The sequence below is a fragment of the Peromyscus leucopus genome, chromosome 14 (genome assembly GCF_004664715.2).
Source record: "Peromyscus leucopus breed LL Stock chromosome 14, UCI_PerLeu_2.1, whole genome shotgun sequence".
In the NCBI taxonomy this organism is placed as follows: domain Eukaryota; kingdom Metazoa; phylum Chordata; class Mammalia; order Rodentia; family Cricetidae; genus Peromyscus; species Peromyscus leucopus.
Window position 1 is genome coordinate 52839417 of NC_051075.1, and position 12767 is coordinate 52852183.

Genomic DNA, 12767 nt, shown 5'->3' on the forward strand with positions numbered 1-12767 from the left:
TTCTAACCTGAAGACAAGGCGATGTTCCTGGGGAAAGTGAGGACTGAACCCCCCCTGGCCCCCTGGTCCCCTGCCCCCCTCCCCGTCATGCACTGTCTACACCTACCAAGCAGTGTGCAAGTGCACACTAGTCCACGTAGCAGAGCCAGATTCCCGATGGTATGACCTCCCTGTGCCTCAGTTTCCAAAACTAAAATGCAGGTGATAATGTAAGCACTTGTCATCGACCTGAATCACAACTGACTTTTAAATGTGCAAACTGCTTAGGACAATCTGCGGTACATATGAACAATCAATAACCGTTACCTGGGGAGTCGGGCGTTCCTAGCATTAGCCTGTACTGTTGATTCCATTCAGTAAATATCTATCAAGTATCCACACGGTAGCATGCCACACTGAGCCCTACGGTTTCAGCAGGGAACAAAAGAGATGACACTGCTCTGTCATAGCGAGAGCACCCTCACTACATCCTTCTGGAATAGAAATAGTCTAACTCTATTTTTTTTTTTCTTGAGACAGGGCTCTGTCTACAGCCCTGGTGTGGAGGCCCGCAAAGGTTTCCTGGTGAGATCTGAGCTTGCTTTACCCAGCAGAGCTGTGTTAGAGGATTGCTTGACCATCGCATGGTTACTAGGTGATTGGAAGGTGGGGGGGGGGGGCTACCCACCCCCACATTTCCCCAGAGTGGTCTTGAGTAGGAGCAGCAGGAAATACTAGATAGAAGGATTTAGAGGGGGGGAGATAAAGATAGAAAATACAGGATAGCCTCGAGGGGGGCCTGGAACCTATTCCAAGGGCCCCCGATTGTCTCTGCCCTAGGGTATTTATAGGTATGCCAAGGGGTGAAGCCAAAGACACCCCCCCCCCACAGCCAAGTGCAGACCATCTTAGACACCTGCACTCAGGCCCGTGGTCCAATCATTCCCTCTATGTAGTGGCTGGGTAAAGCCACTAGGAAACCTGAAAATAGGCTCCCACAGGAAGGGTCTACACTTGGCTGAGCTAGGGGGAAGTCTTTTGCTCCACCCCATGATCCAGGCCCTCTGAGGCTATCTTGTGTTTGTTTCTCTCCTCTCTATCCTTCTATCTAATATCTCTTATCCCTCACTCCCCAAGAGTGCCCTGTTGTAAAATATCGGAGCCAGGCTCCCAGCTGAGCTCCCACACCCAGGCTATTCTGGAACTCCCTATGTAGATCAGGTTGGCCTCAAACTCAGAGAGATCTGGCTGCCTCTGCCTCCCGAGTGCTGGGATTAAAGGTGTGTGCCACGGTGCCCGGCTGCTTTTTTTAAGACAGCAGAGGGAGGAGGGAGATAGAATAAGAGTGACTTCGTCAACCATTTAATTCAAGCTTTAGCCAATTAGAGCACTGCATTATGCTACGGCATGGACACATGACCCAATCAGCATCAGCAAGGCTTGCTTCCTGGTTCCTCATGGTAAGGAGCCTATGAGCTTAGCCTGAAGACCAAAGCCAACATCGTTATTGTGGAGTCAGAGTGAAGAGAAGAATCCTGCTGCTCTTACCCAGGCCTCTAAGTCAAGAATATGTCTGCAAATGGGCATGGTAGTATTTTTTTCCTGTGCCTGTAATACTAGCAATCAGGAGGTGGAGGCAGGAGGATTGGAATTCAAGACCAGCCAACTGTGAAATGAGGCCTGACATTGTCCTATGGTCTGCTTTTCAGTTATACAAGCCAATAAATCCCCTTCTGCTGCTCATACCCGAGTCCTGCCTGAGCTCACTTCAACCTCAGGAAACTGATACTTGAGCAGTTACTGTTCCCAGTGCTTCATAGTTCTATGCCTTGGTCACAAATGCACACCACACACCACACACACATACCACACACACACACATCTCTCTCTCTCTCTCTCTCTCTCTCTCTCTCTCTCTCTCTCTCTCACACACACACACACACACACACACACACACACACACACTATAGTTCACAGCCCACCTTGACTTCTCTCTGGCTTGCCTTGCCCTTTCCCAAGCTGCTCTGCCCAAGCCACTTCCTCCCAGGCTACTCAGAATGAATTCCCAGCCCCCAGTTTGGCCTCGGGTGGCCTTACCTTCTCTCTCTTCTTCAGGGACCATGCCTGCTCTCAATCAGCCAGCAGGAGAATGCTGCCCCCAACCACAGAAGGCTCCCATTCTAGAAGGTTCCCCTGTACCGTTACCTCATTTCCTGTCTCTGTAACCAGGCCTGGGCAGATTCAAGGATGTTTGAGCCTTCCCACCTCTGTGCCCAGTTAGAAAGCTATCTCCTAAGGGCAGACCAGGGGAAACCAAACTCCCTCATCCTCTGGGAATATTCCCTCCTCCGTCTCCCAGGGCTAAAACATTTAGTGTCCAAATCACTTCCTCATACACTGGTTGTTGACATTTCTTGTGCTGTTTTCCAGCTTCTTTGATTGTAAGACTTGCCTCTTTGGACATGGTACCCCGTAAACAATGAGGAAATGATGGCTGAATAACGAGCGGCTGTGTAAACGGTGAAGTGAGCGGATAAATGAGCAGGATAAAGAGGAAGGTGGTAACAGGACTCGGGTAGAGCAGCAGAAGGTGAAACAGCCCGGGGAAGGAGCAGAGAAAAGAGATTGGTGGCAGGATGGGGCAGCTATCGTGACAGAATGTCAGGAGCACCACAAGTATCCCAGGTCTCTCAACTTTGTGTTTCCATTAAAAAACAAAACAAAACAAACAAAAAACCACCGAGGCTAGCTCTGTACTCATTCCCAGTTTATAACACAAGCGCCATTTCTCAAGGACACTGCGCACGGTGCTTTGACTAGTCGTGGCCCATGAGGGCTCTGCTTTCTCTCATATCGCACTCCCTAGATGGAGGAGGGACAAGGCGGCTGAGTCACCACCATACTACATACAGCCTCTCAGGCAGGATCTGGGAGGTCCAGTGAACTTGAGGTGCCTCCCAGCAAGGGCTCCAAGTCCCTTGCAGGTCAGGACCACGGGGACTCTGTCCCCCCCACAAAGAATTTCCTTCTCTCTGTGCCACCGAGTCCCATGCCTGGTTCTACCCTGGCGCTGCCTGGAGCCGATGAGACCTCAGACAACCCAAGAGAGCTTCGGGTGACTGCGTGGATTTGCAGCTACAAATGAACAGCCACGTTTTGTTTTGAATGGATTGTGCTCTGGCAGGAAGGCCCGGGATACAAATCCACCGAGAGAGGATGCAGATGGGAAGCAGATGTGGGGATGTCGCAAGGCCTGCTGCAGCGCCTTAGGCCCACCTTTTGGGATGCAGGCCTCTTCTGCTGCAGAATGCTGATGGGCAGGACTGTGCCTAGACACTGTGGGAGCCCCGGCTGTCACCCTCGCCTTCCCACCCTCCCACTCAGGACGAAACCTTCCGTTCCTTGCATCCTTGGAAGACACGTCTGCTCTTCCTGCCCTCTCCTCTGCCCCCGCCGCCTTACCCTGTCTCTTTATGTCACTTGCCTCTCTTACCCTGTCTCTCTCTCAGACATTCTGTCTGCCCCCCAAGTCTTTGCCTCCCCCTCCTTGGTCCTGGCTGCTTCCCAAGGCTTCTGCCCCTACCCTCCATGCTTGGATAAATCTGCCAATCAGCTTGAATCCCTGGGGTGAGGAACAGGAAGAACCTGCCAAGGGCAGACAGCAACCCCAGTTCCCTGAAGGAAGCCAGCTAGGCCTGGGCGGGCTGCGGCCAAGAATTTCTCACTTACCCTCAGGGCTGGATATTTAGTCTGAGTTGGGGAGGGCAGGTGGCAACCAGCCTGGAGCTCCTAAGCCTGCAGGAGTCCCGGCACTGTCCCAGCTCTCCATCCTTAGGTTCCCCGCTCCGCTCCGTGGGACACTGCTCTCCCCATCCTGGCTTGGGCCCAATCCTCTGCAGCATGACAGAGAGGTAGCACAGCTGGGTATTGTGATCACGATTTCCCAAGGTGAGGGCAGGCAGGACAGGAAGGAGCGTGTTTTGTACACACCGCTGCACTGCTAAGCTTTCCTTCCCTTTCCACCCCTGCAAGGCCCCAGCCGGCCTCCAAAGGCACACGCGCCCGTTCCTTGGCGTGTACACAGCATACATACTTTATCCAGTTGATACTGGGCTCCACATTCAGTTGTCCTGTTTTTCTTTCTGTGCTGCAAGCCCTCTTGGGTTCTCAGACAAGACCTCAGGACCATTTCTAGCACATTCCAGGGGCCACCAGTCATCTCAAATTTGATTTTGAACTCTTGAGTGCTACTCAACTTTTGAGAAGAACTTGAGAGACATATTGAAAATCGTCTAAAAATAGGATGTTGCCATTTCCAGAAGACTAGAAACCTTGTGTGGAGGGACATTTCACAGAGGCTTCTGTGGGTGTGAGTGAGGAGGCTGTCAGGACACAGCTGGGCCCTCTCTCTCGCACTCCCCAAGACTCTGCTCAAGAGTGTTCTTTTCTGCAGCAAGCATTTTGCTCCAGGACCCATGGGCGCTTCGTGGTCCCCAGGGCTGGGCTGTACTATATCATAAAATGTAGTCTCAGGAGCTTGATACTCAGTGCGGCACTGTAAGCTCGGCTCTGGAATCCTTCCTGCATGGAGCCTCCATACACAGGTATCTCACACTCTGCTAGGCCATGGTTTCGAGGGCAGGTAAACCAGCAAGCTCATCTCTCTGCTCATGAAGAAGATGGACACCTGGATCACAGTCAGGGGAGGTCTGGGAGAGCCCCTGCCACTGAGGGGACCTCAGAGAGGTCACAGCAGCCACCTCTGAGATTCAGTTTCTTCATCCAGTAGAGTGGGAGGTAGTCATAGGACACAGCTAAAATCATTAGTTCATACGACAGCCAATGGACACTCTGCTAACCTGTCCCCAGATCCCCGTGGTATTGCAGGATATGCAGTTCACTCCCAAGAGCCGGCCCTGCATCTTTGTCGGTGGCCTGCCTTTGGCTGTTTGATTCTGCTCGGGCAGGTCCTGGCAGCTTACTTCCCTGAGCCCCAACAGGCAACCCCCAGGGACTCTGGGAGTCAGGGATCAATGCCTAGGCTCCAGAACTCCCTGCAGACGGAGCCGTGTCCCCTCCACAGCTGGTTGGCTGACACTGTACCCTTGCCTGACCTTCTTCTCCTCCCACCCCACCCCTGGGAAGATTCCTAAGAAACTGTCACTTTCACACAAACCCTTGTTTCTGAACCTTCGCCTGGGGAACACAATTCAGGCCACTGGGAAATCCTAAGTAAACCTTAGGATGTGTTTCCTAAGCTATGCGGCCCCTTCTTCCTGTAGAGCTGTCCTGTGGCCAAGGCCATTTCTCCCAAGGCTGTATGGAATCAGTCACAACACACTGGTCATCTCACTCCATGGACATCTCTGCTTCCTGTGCAGGCAAAGGCCGTAGACAGTGACAGCATGGCTCTGGCAGATACTTCTCCCCCCTCAGTTCAGGAAACTGCCTAAACTATTGGCCTCTGGATTCTGTGTCCTCCCTCCAGGAACTGGCACAGGATACCAAAGGGTAGTATAACATTCATACCTGACAACCGCCACCTCCTTCTGGTGCTAGGCCCCCCAAGGCCATGCTGAACTTGGTTCTCCTTTTCCACATGGGGCAGAAGCAGTTGATAAGGGCCAGACCCAGAGGCTGGTCTGGATATTTTTTTTTTTCTGGTCTTTGTGATGTTTATGGCATTTCCCAACCTTTAAACTGTGACTTGTTGATGTTTTTTTTCCTTGTTCCAAATATTCTCTTTCTTACCTAATTTTTCTGATTCTCTCAACATAAAGATGACTTTCATTATAGAAGCTTGAGGCAACCTAAAATCTTACTGTGTTTTGATCACCTGATGTTTGGAAGACTTTGTCAGACTTGATTCTACTTCCTTACATTTCAATCCTTGTTTCTCTTCTCATTTGCTATTCCAGTGTGGGATATAACCAGATGGATACATTATAGCAATCCCATTTAAAAACATGCCTACTGTCCAGCCTGTAGCCTGCAGCCAAGGAAAGTTAGGAATACAGTCGAATGCAAGTCCATGAGCTTACTTAAACTTTGAGATTTATATATTTTGTAACTAGTTTGCCTGCTTCCTACATGTGATCCTTCTAGATAACCATGTCACATTATGGTGTTAAAGGTTGAACACACCTGGTAGAGAAAGTAAATCAAAGGCCAGAAAGATGGTTCAGTGGGTAAAGGCACTTACTGTACAATCCTGGTGAACTGAGTCTGATCCCTAGAACCTGAATAAAGGTGGAAAGAGAAAAAAATGCCTAATTCAGATTCCTTCAGTCTCTAAATGTCAGAGCCACCCATCACCACCTGACACAGAGGAAGGCATGACAGAGTAATTAAAGTGGAATCTGAGAACTTTAATTCTTTTTTCAAATATTAGCAAATAATGTAAAATATATAACCTTGCTGAGCAGTGGTGGTGCATGCCTTTAATCCCAGCACCCGGGAGGCAGAGGCAGGTGGATATGTGTGAGTTTGAGGCCAACCTGGTCTATACAGTGAGTTCTAGGGACAGCCTGGGGCCAAACAGAGAAACCTTGTTTAAAAAAAAAAACACCAAATTATATATGTATATAACGTACATATATGACCTTGAAAAAAATTCTGACTTTGGGAGCAGCTTGCATGAGCAAGGAGCCCTGAACATAAGCCTCAAAAGCTTCCTAGGAAATTGGCCTCTGGTTGCTGGAGTTATTGTATGTTTTGGACACACAGTGTTTTAAGGTCTGAGGGTTTTAGGCACATCCCAAATGTAAAAAAAGAAGTCTGGCTGTTCTGTTCAGGGATCTTCTTTCCTTGGTGCTCCTCAGTTGTGGCAGGAGGACCCGAGAGCATAGCCAGGAGATGCTGAAGAGGAACTGGAAATGGTCACCATGGTTACGGTTAACAGCGAACTGGGCTTCTGACATTGGTCTTAACGGCAGGAGGTACCTGGCACCCACAAGTCCAAGTGTTCCTCTTCTGTGGCATGCTTTTGTTTTAGGTAACAGCCCACACACACACTTGCGACACTTCCTTTTCCAAAGTTTTTTCTTCTAAAACAATTCCAGGTTTATCTTTGCTGAATGGAAGAGAAGGACAAAAGCAATTAGCTCGGTCTAGGACAGGCCGGGGCTGGAGCCCAAGAGAAACCAGAAGTGGGAGAGCAATGCTAGCTCCCAGAGACGCTTGTGCGGGTTACAGAACGTTTCTCACCACCATTGCGTCACTGGCGTTTCAGGCTCCCTCTGCACTGTACATCGCAGTACGTGTTAGAGTCACTCTTTTCTAGGTGAGTGAGAGACTAAGCCATCCATGTAACAGTGGTTCCTTATCAATTAAAATCCAACACAGTCTAAGAAAGTTGTGGGTATTGGCTTACCATTGTAAGCATTTTTTTTTTTTAAAGAGGACAGGGGCCACAGTGTAACTCACTAGTGGAACACTCGCTGGGAATTTCAAGTCTCTTGGTTTGACCCTTAACACCACAAAAAGTAATAGAGGAGGCTGGGCAAGGGCTCAGCAGGCAGAGTGCTTGCTGCTTGAGAATAAGGACTGAATGTGGATTCCTGCCTTCCACAGAAAGTTGAATGCACCAGTGTCTATAATTCCCCTGCTGGAGAGAAGGGAACAGATCTTGGAGGCTCACTGGTCAGCCCATCTAGCCAAAATGCTGATCTCCAAGTCCAATGAGAGACCTTATCTCAAAGAATCAGATGGAGAGCAGTGGAAGAAGAGAGCTGATGTTGACCTCTGACCTCCACATGCACACGCACGCGTGCACCACACACATAAGTTCTAATAAAAATATAATGCCTGCCCCATCCCTTTTGGGTTGAGACAGAGTCTTACTATGGAGTTCGGGCTGACCTAGAATTCACTCTGTAGCCCAAGCTGACCTCAACTCAGAGTGATTCTCCTGCCCTGGCCTCCCAAATGCTGGCTGGCATTTCAGGCATGAGCCACCACATCAGCTGTACTTACCTTTTAAAAAAGAAACGTCAAGACACTCTTTTTCATGGATTCTCTAACCCTTCGCATCCTCTGACACAAGCTGGGTTTGGAGGCTGAGGACGGACAGTCCCGGGTGAGGAACATTCCTCAAGGAGGTGCATAGTGGAAGTCATGGGTTGAGCTTGTTCAGACATTCACCAATACCCGGCCATGCTTGCAGAGGTACTGCCCCAGGATGGGGGGGGGGGCATCAGACTGGCCTCCCAGACCACTCTCCGGCACTTCTTGTCTCTTAGTGGAAAGAGTCTGCTTCAACATAAAAACGGCTCTGGCATAGTCTAAGACAACTGGAAAAGGCCCGTCGCCTGTCATTGCCCATATGGTTTGTTCTCAGTGAGAGGAGAGAGGATTGCCAGGGTGAGCTGGTATGTCATGGAGGCGCCCACATTTCCAGCCAAGTGATGGACTTGGCCCTCTCCCCTTAGCTTTGAAGCCACAGCCCACGGCTTGGCCAGCCCTTGGTCTTTTGCTTTTCTTCCTTTCTCCCAAGGGCCTGGAGCTGGACACCGGTCTAAGGCTCTTCCCCAAACATTTGGGGATTGGGAGATGAAGGGGTGCCCGATGCCCCGGAAGGAGCAGTAGAATATGCAAGCACTGCCATGAATGGGCAGTAGCCGTCTCAGGGATGCAGGGTGGCAGGATTGGCTGGGGACATGCCCACCAGGCTGGGTCCCTAGGGACCCAGGAATCAGAGGCCCACACAGTCTGCCGCCTTGCTGGAGGATGAACAGCAGTACTCTGGCCGCTCCCTTGCAGGATCCTCTGGACGTGGCTCTCTGCCCCCAAGCCACCTCATATGAGCTTGTGTGAGGTGAGGTGTTGGAACCAAGCTGACACCAAGATTCATCTAATAGGCATGTAACCTTGGACAGATTACTCCTTCGTGCCTCAGTCTCCTGTAAAACGGAAATACTAAACACACCTTATAAACACTGTGAAGATGAACAGAGTTAATACAGGTCAAATGTTAAGAACAGGGTCTGTGTGGAATAAACACACATTAAATGTCACCTATTATTACACCGGTTCTGAAACGATTCCTTGAGGTTATCTTCTGTTACTTAGCAATGGACTGGGAATTGGGGCAAGTGGTGGAGAAACTTAGAGCTTCTGCCTCACGAAACCTTTAAGGATGCTGTGATGGACAGCTCCTCTGGCTGCTTCCCTCCTGGCCACCCAGCTGCAGGCCAGTCTCACGGCTGCCACTCCCTTGTGTCTGTGTAAGCTCGTGAGCTAGCCAGGGCGAGGTGTTTAATGCCCCATTAGCACCCCGGTGCTTGCTGTGGGCACTAAGGACCTCAGCTGGCTCCCACCGGACTGGCTGGGCTGCCTCTGAAAACTAGTTCCTGCCATGGCTCACTCTTCCCCAGCGAGTCCCAATTCCCTCCCCCACCTCATTCCCTTTACCCAGAAGTGAAACAAGTTACTGGCTAGATTCTGGAGGCATAGGTGCATTAAAAACAAAAACACCCCACCAACTTCCAATTCCGCTCTACCATCCGAAAGAGAACTCAGGGCAGCTTCATTCACCCAGAACCTTCCTTCTCTCCTCCCTTACCCAACACCTGCGGACATGCCTTCACCCTCCTCCTCATGGTTTAGTAGTTTGCAGTCGGGCAGGGAGGCAAGGGCTCAAATTTGAAGCAGATGTTTGGGATGATGAGTGAAGTCGGGGTGGGGACAATAGGAAGGATGTGGACCCTTCTAGAACGGCTTGCTCTGACCTGCTGCCAAGGCTGAGGGAAAATGAGTGAGTGTTCCTGGTTAAATACCCAGCTATTCCCTGTGCCAGGCTTTCCTGGGCCTCAGTCCTCAGAGGCTCTGGCTCTGCCTCCAGAGTTCTCCATGTCCTTGTGCCAACCACTATCTTGGCCCCCTGTTCTCGATCCACCAAGCCCCGGAGCCCAGCCGCACCTCAAAAGTCAGGGCTGGAGTTCTGCTTCCTTTTTTCCCCCTAGAGCTAATCCACAGTGACATTTTTTAAACCAAAACTTAGGATATGCTCTGACAAGAGAGATTTGTGTGCTTGTTCCTCGTGTGAGAGGCTGTCTGGAAGACTTAACTGAGATGCCGAGACAATAGAATTTTCAAGGTTCTGGGGCAGAAATAGATGAGAACCATTGTAGAGTCTGCAGATGGATGGCTGCTGTCCGACCCCTCCCACAATGTCCCCAGTGTGGCGCACGAGCCTTCCTGGAGTCACTCAGTATGTCCGTCAGCTTGAGCAAGACAGAGCACCCTCTACAGAACACAGTTTCAAATCCATTGCTAGGGCTGAGGAGACATGTTGGTACTATCATGAGCAAGGCTTTGAAGAAATCCCTTTTAGGACAGGGAGCACAGGGAGCTGGTCTTCTTAAGGCCGAGTTCAAACGAGCACCCGTCTAGGTGTTGAGGGAATCAACCATGAGCTCTGCCCAGCCCCCAGAGAGGAACAAGACTGGTCACAGCACACAGCAGGGAACTCAGAACTTGTCTCCTGGGTTTGACTAAGACTAAGGGAAAACTGGAGTGAAGTTCAATGTTTCTACCCATGGTGGCCACAAACCAATGTCGTGGCTCTTTGTAGTGTTGGTTCACTTCTTCGTGCTTTGGGGCTCACTGGAAAGGGCTCTGTCTTTCCTCTGCCATCCCAATTATTCTAAGCGAGCACAAATCTGTTTGATTGCTATTAATGTTGAAAATACTCCCTTTCCCCATTCATCCAAGATTTTAATTTCATTCACTGAGCTGCAGGCAACTGGCCAGTTCCCCGCTGCCAAAGTCAATACCCAGGTCTTCTGTGTCTGGGAGAGCAGGTTAAGAGAGAACTGGCCCTAAGATCACGGAGTTCCCTTTCCCAGCCTGGTGCAGAATCTGTGAGGCCATAGACTACTTATGGTTCAACGAGAACTTGCCCCTTGGGTCTGTTTGAGCCCATCTGTACAAGAGTTCTTTCTTCTCTGAAAGTCAGTAGGGAGAGTAATTTCCCTTTGGTAAAGGAGCTAGACATTTCACTTGTAGCTGTAACTGTATGATGCGGTCTCCAAACACATAAAATAGCAGCAGCCCCCATCCCTGTGGCAATAAAGCAGAATGTGAAACATGGAGACATGTGGCCCCGAGAGTGTGTACCTGAGCCTCAGGGAAAGGGCACAACACTGTGAGGCTCTCACAGGCATGGGCTGCCTCCTACCCAGGGTCTCAAGCTTTCTGTGGTGTCCCATCTACAAAGAAACGTTTGCTGAGATACAGATCTGCAGAGAACTAGAGGGGAAGGGGGACTACGAACCCGGCGATGGGAGACACCAGATTCGAAGTGGAGAGTCTTTAACGGAAGTTAAAGGGCAACTTGAGAGCCTCGACCTAGGACTTCGGAGACCTGAAAAGGACGACACATACTCTTCTTACACAATAACACAACATTTTGCCTTCAAAACAGCCGGAGAGCCATCAACCTTCGCCAGCTGGCTTGCAAATCTTGATATCCCCGACTCTGCTAATGGGCAGAGGAATGTCTTGGCAGCTTTCTCCGAGTGGGAGTTCTGGAGAGAGGGAACACTCGGCCTGTAAAGCAGGGAAAGCTTCCGACTCCACCTCAGACAAACCAACAGTGCAGGTGAGGACGACGTTGCCAGCCTAAAGGTACAAGAGCCCCTCACAAAGACCGACCGAGCTTATAGCTTCAGTCGATTCGTGGTGTTGCTGGTGTGTCGGGGCAGAGAGTGTCTCCCTTATTCTGGTACTCTTGAAATTGTATGCTTTTCAGTGAAGCGTGCTCCAGGAATGTGGCCTTTACCAACTGGTGCTGTTTCATGTAAAGTATAGACAGGAGATTTATTCAAATGAGTCTTTCTCTGCAGACAGTCACCAGAGATAAACAGAGGACTGTGTCTGACCTCACTGTAATCATCCCATTTGCACGTGACTAAGGATTTTCCACCAATGTAGAGATAAAAATAATTCTAGGACCCGCCTGCCCGCCCGCCCCCCTCGGTTACATCCTCAGGGGTGTCTCATGTTCTTTAGGCAGGACTCATTTGAAACTTGGCAGCCTCTTCTCCCACATTATTAGCTCACAGTTCTACAAAAGTTTCTCCATGCAGATATGAAAGCCATGACCACTACTCGCTTGCACCTCTTAAAATCTCTCCACCCTGGATTAGGGCCTTCACTTTATCAACCCAGATCACAGTGACTAATAGGTAAACCAAGGCATAAAGTGTTCATCTGTTACACCCAGCACCAAGTAAGTGTGAGGCAGGCAGGAAGCCCTGGTGGCCTGATGTCTGGGTTCTCTGTCTAAACTAATAATCTTCAGGAGATAAACCAAAAATGCCAAGTTTGGGTTCCGAAAAGAAACATAACCATGCTCAAACAGAGTCCTGGAGCCAAGCATAGTGGCGCACACCTTTATTCCTAGCATTCAGGATGAAGAGGCAGGAGAACCTGTGAATTCTAGGCCAGCCTGTCTCAAATTAAAAAAAAAAAAAAGGCTACCGAGTCAGAAACACCAGCCCAGCTGATGCGTTTGGGGATAACCAACTGCTGAGTCATCAATACCACCCTTACATGCTACTTCATAATATCCCATTGACTGTCACAGAGGATTACGGTCATGTCAGATCAGGCCACAAACAGGTCATAAATGCCAGGGAGCATCCGACGTAGCAGTCTCAGAACATACGATCAATCAGGTTCAGCACCAGGAGTCTGGGCTGGATTCTCATGGGACCAAGATGGTCTCAGAGGATTCGTAACACCAGCCGTGATGACCCAAGGAAAACAGCACAAGGAGGATGGTG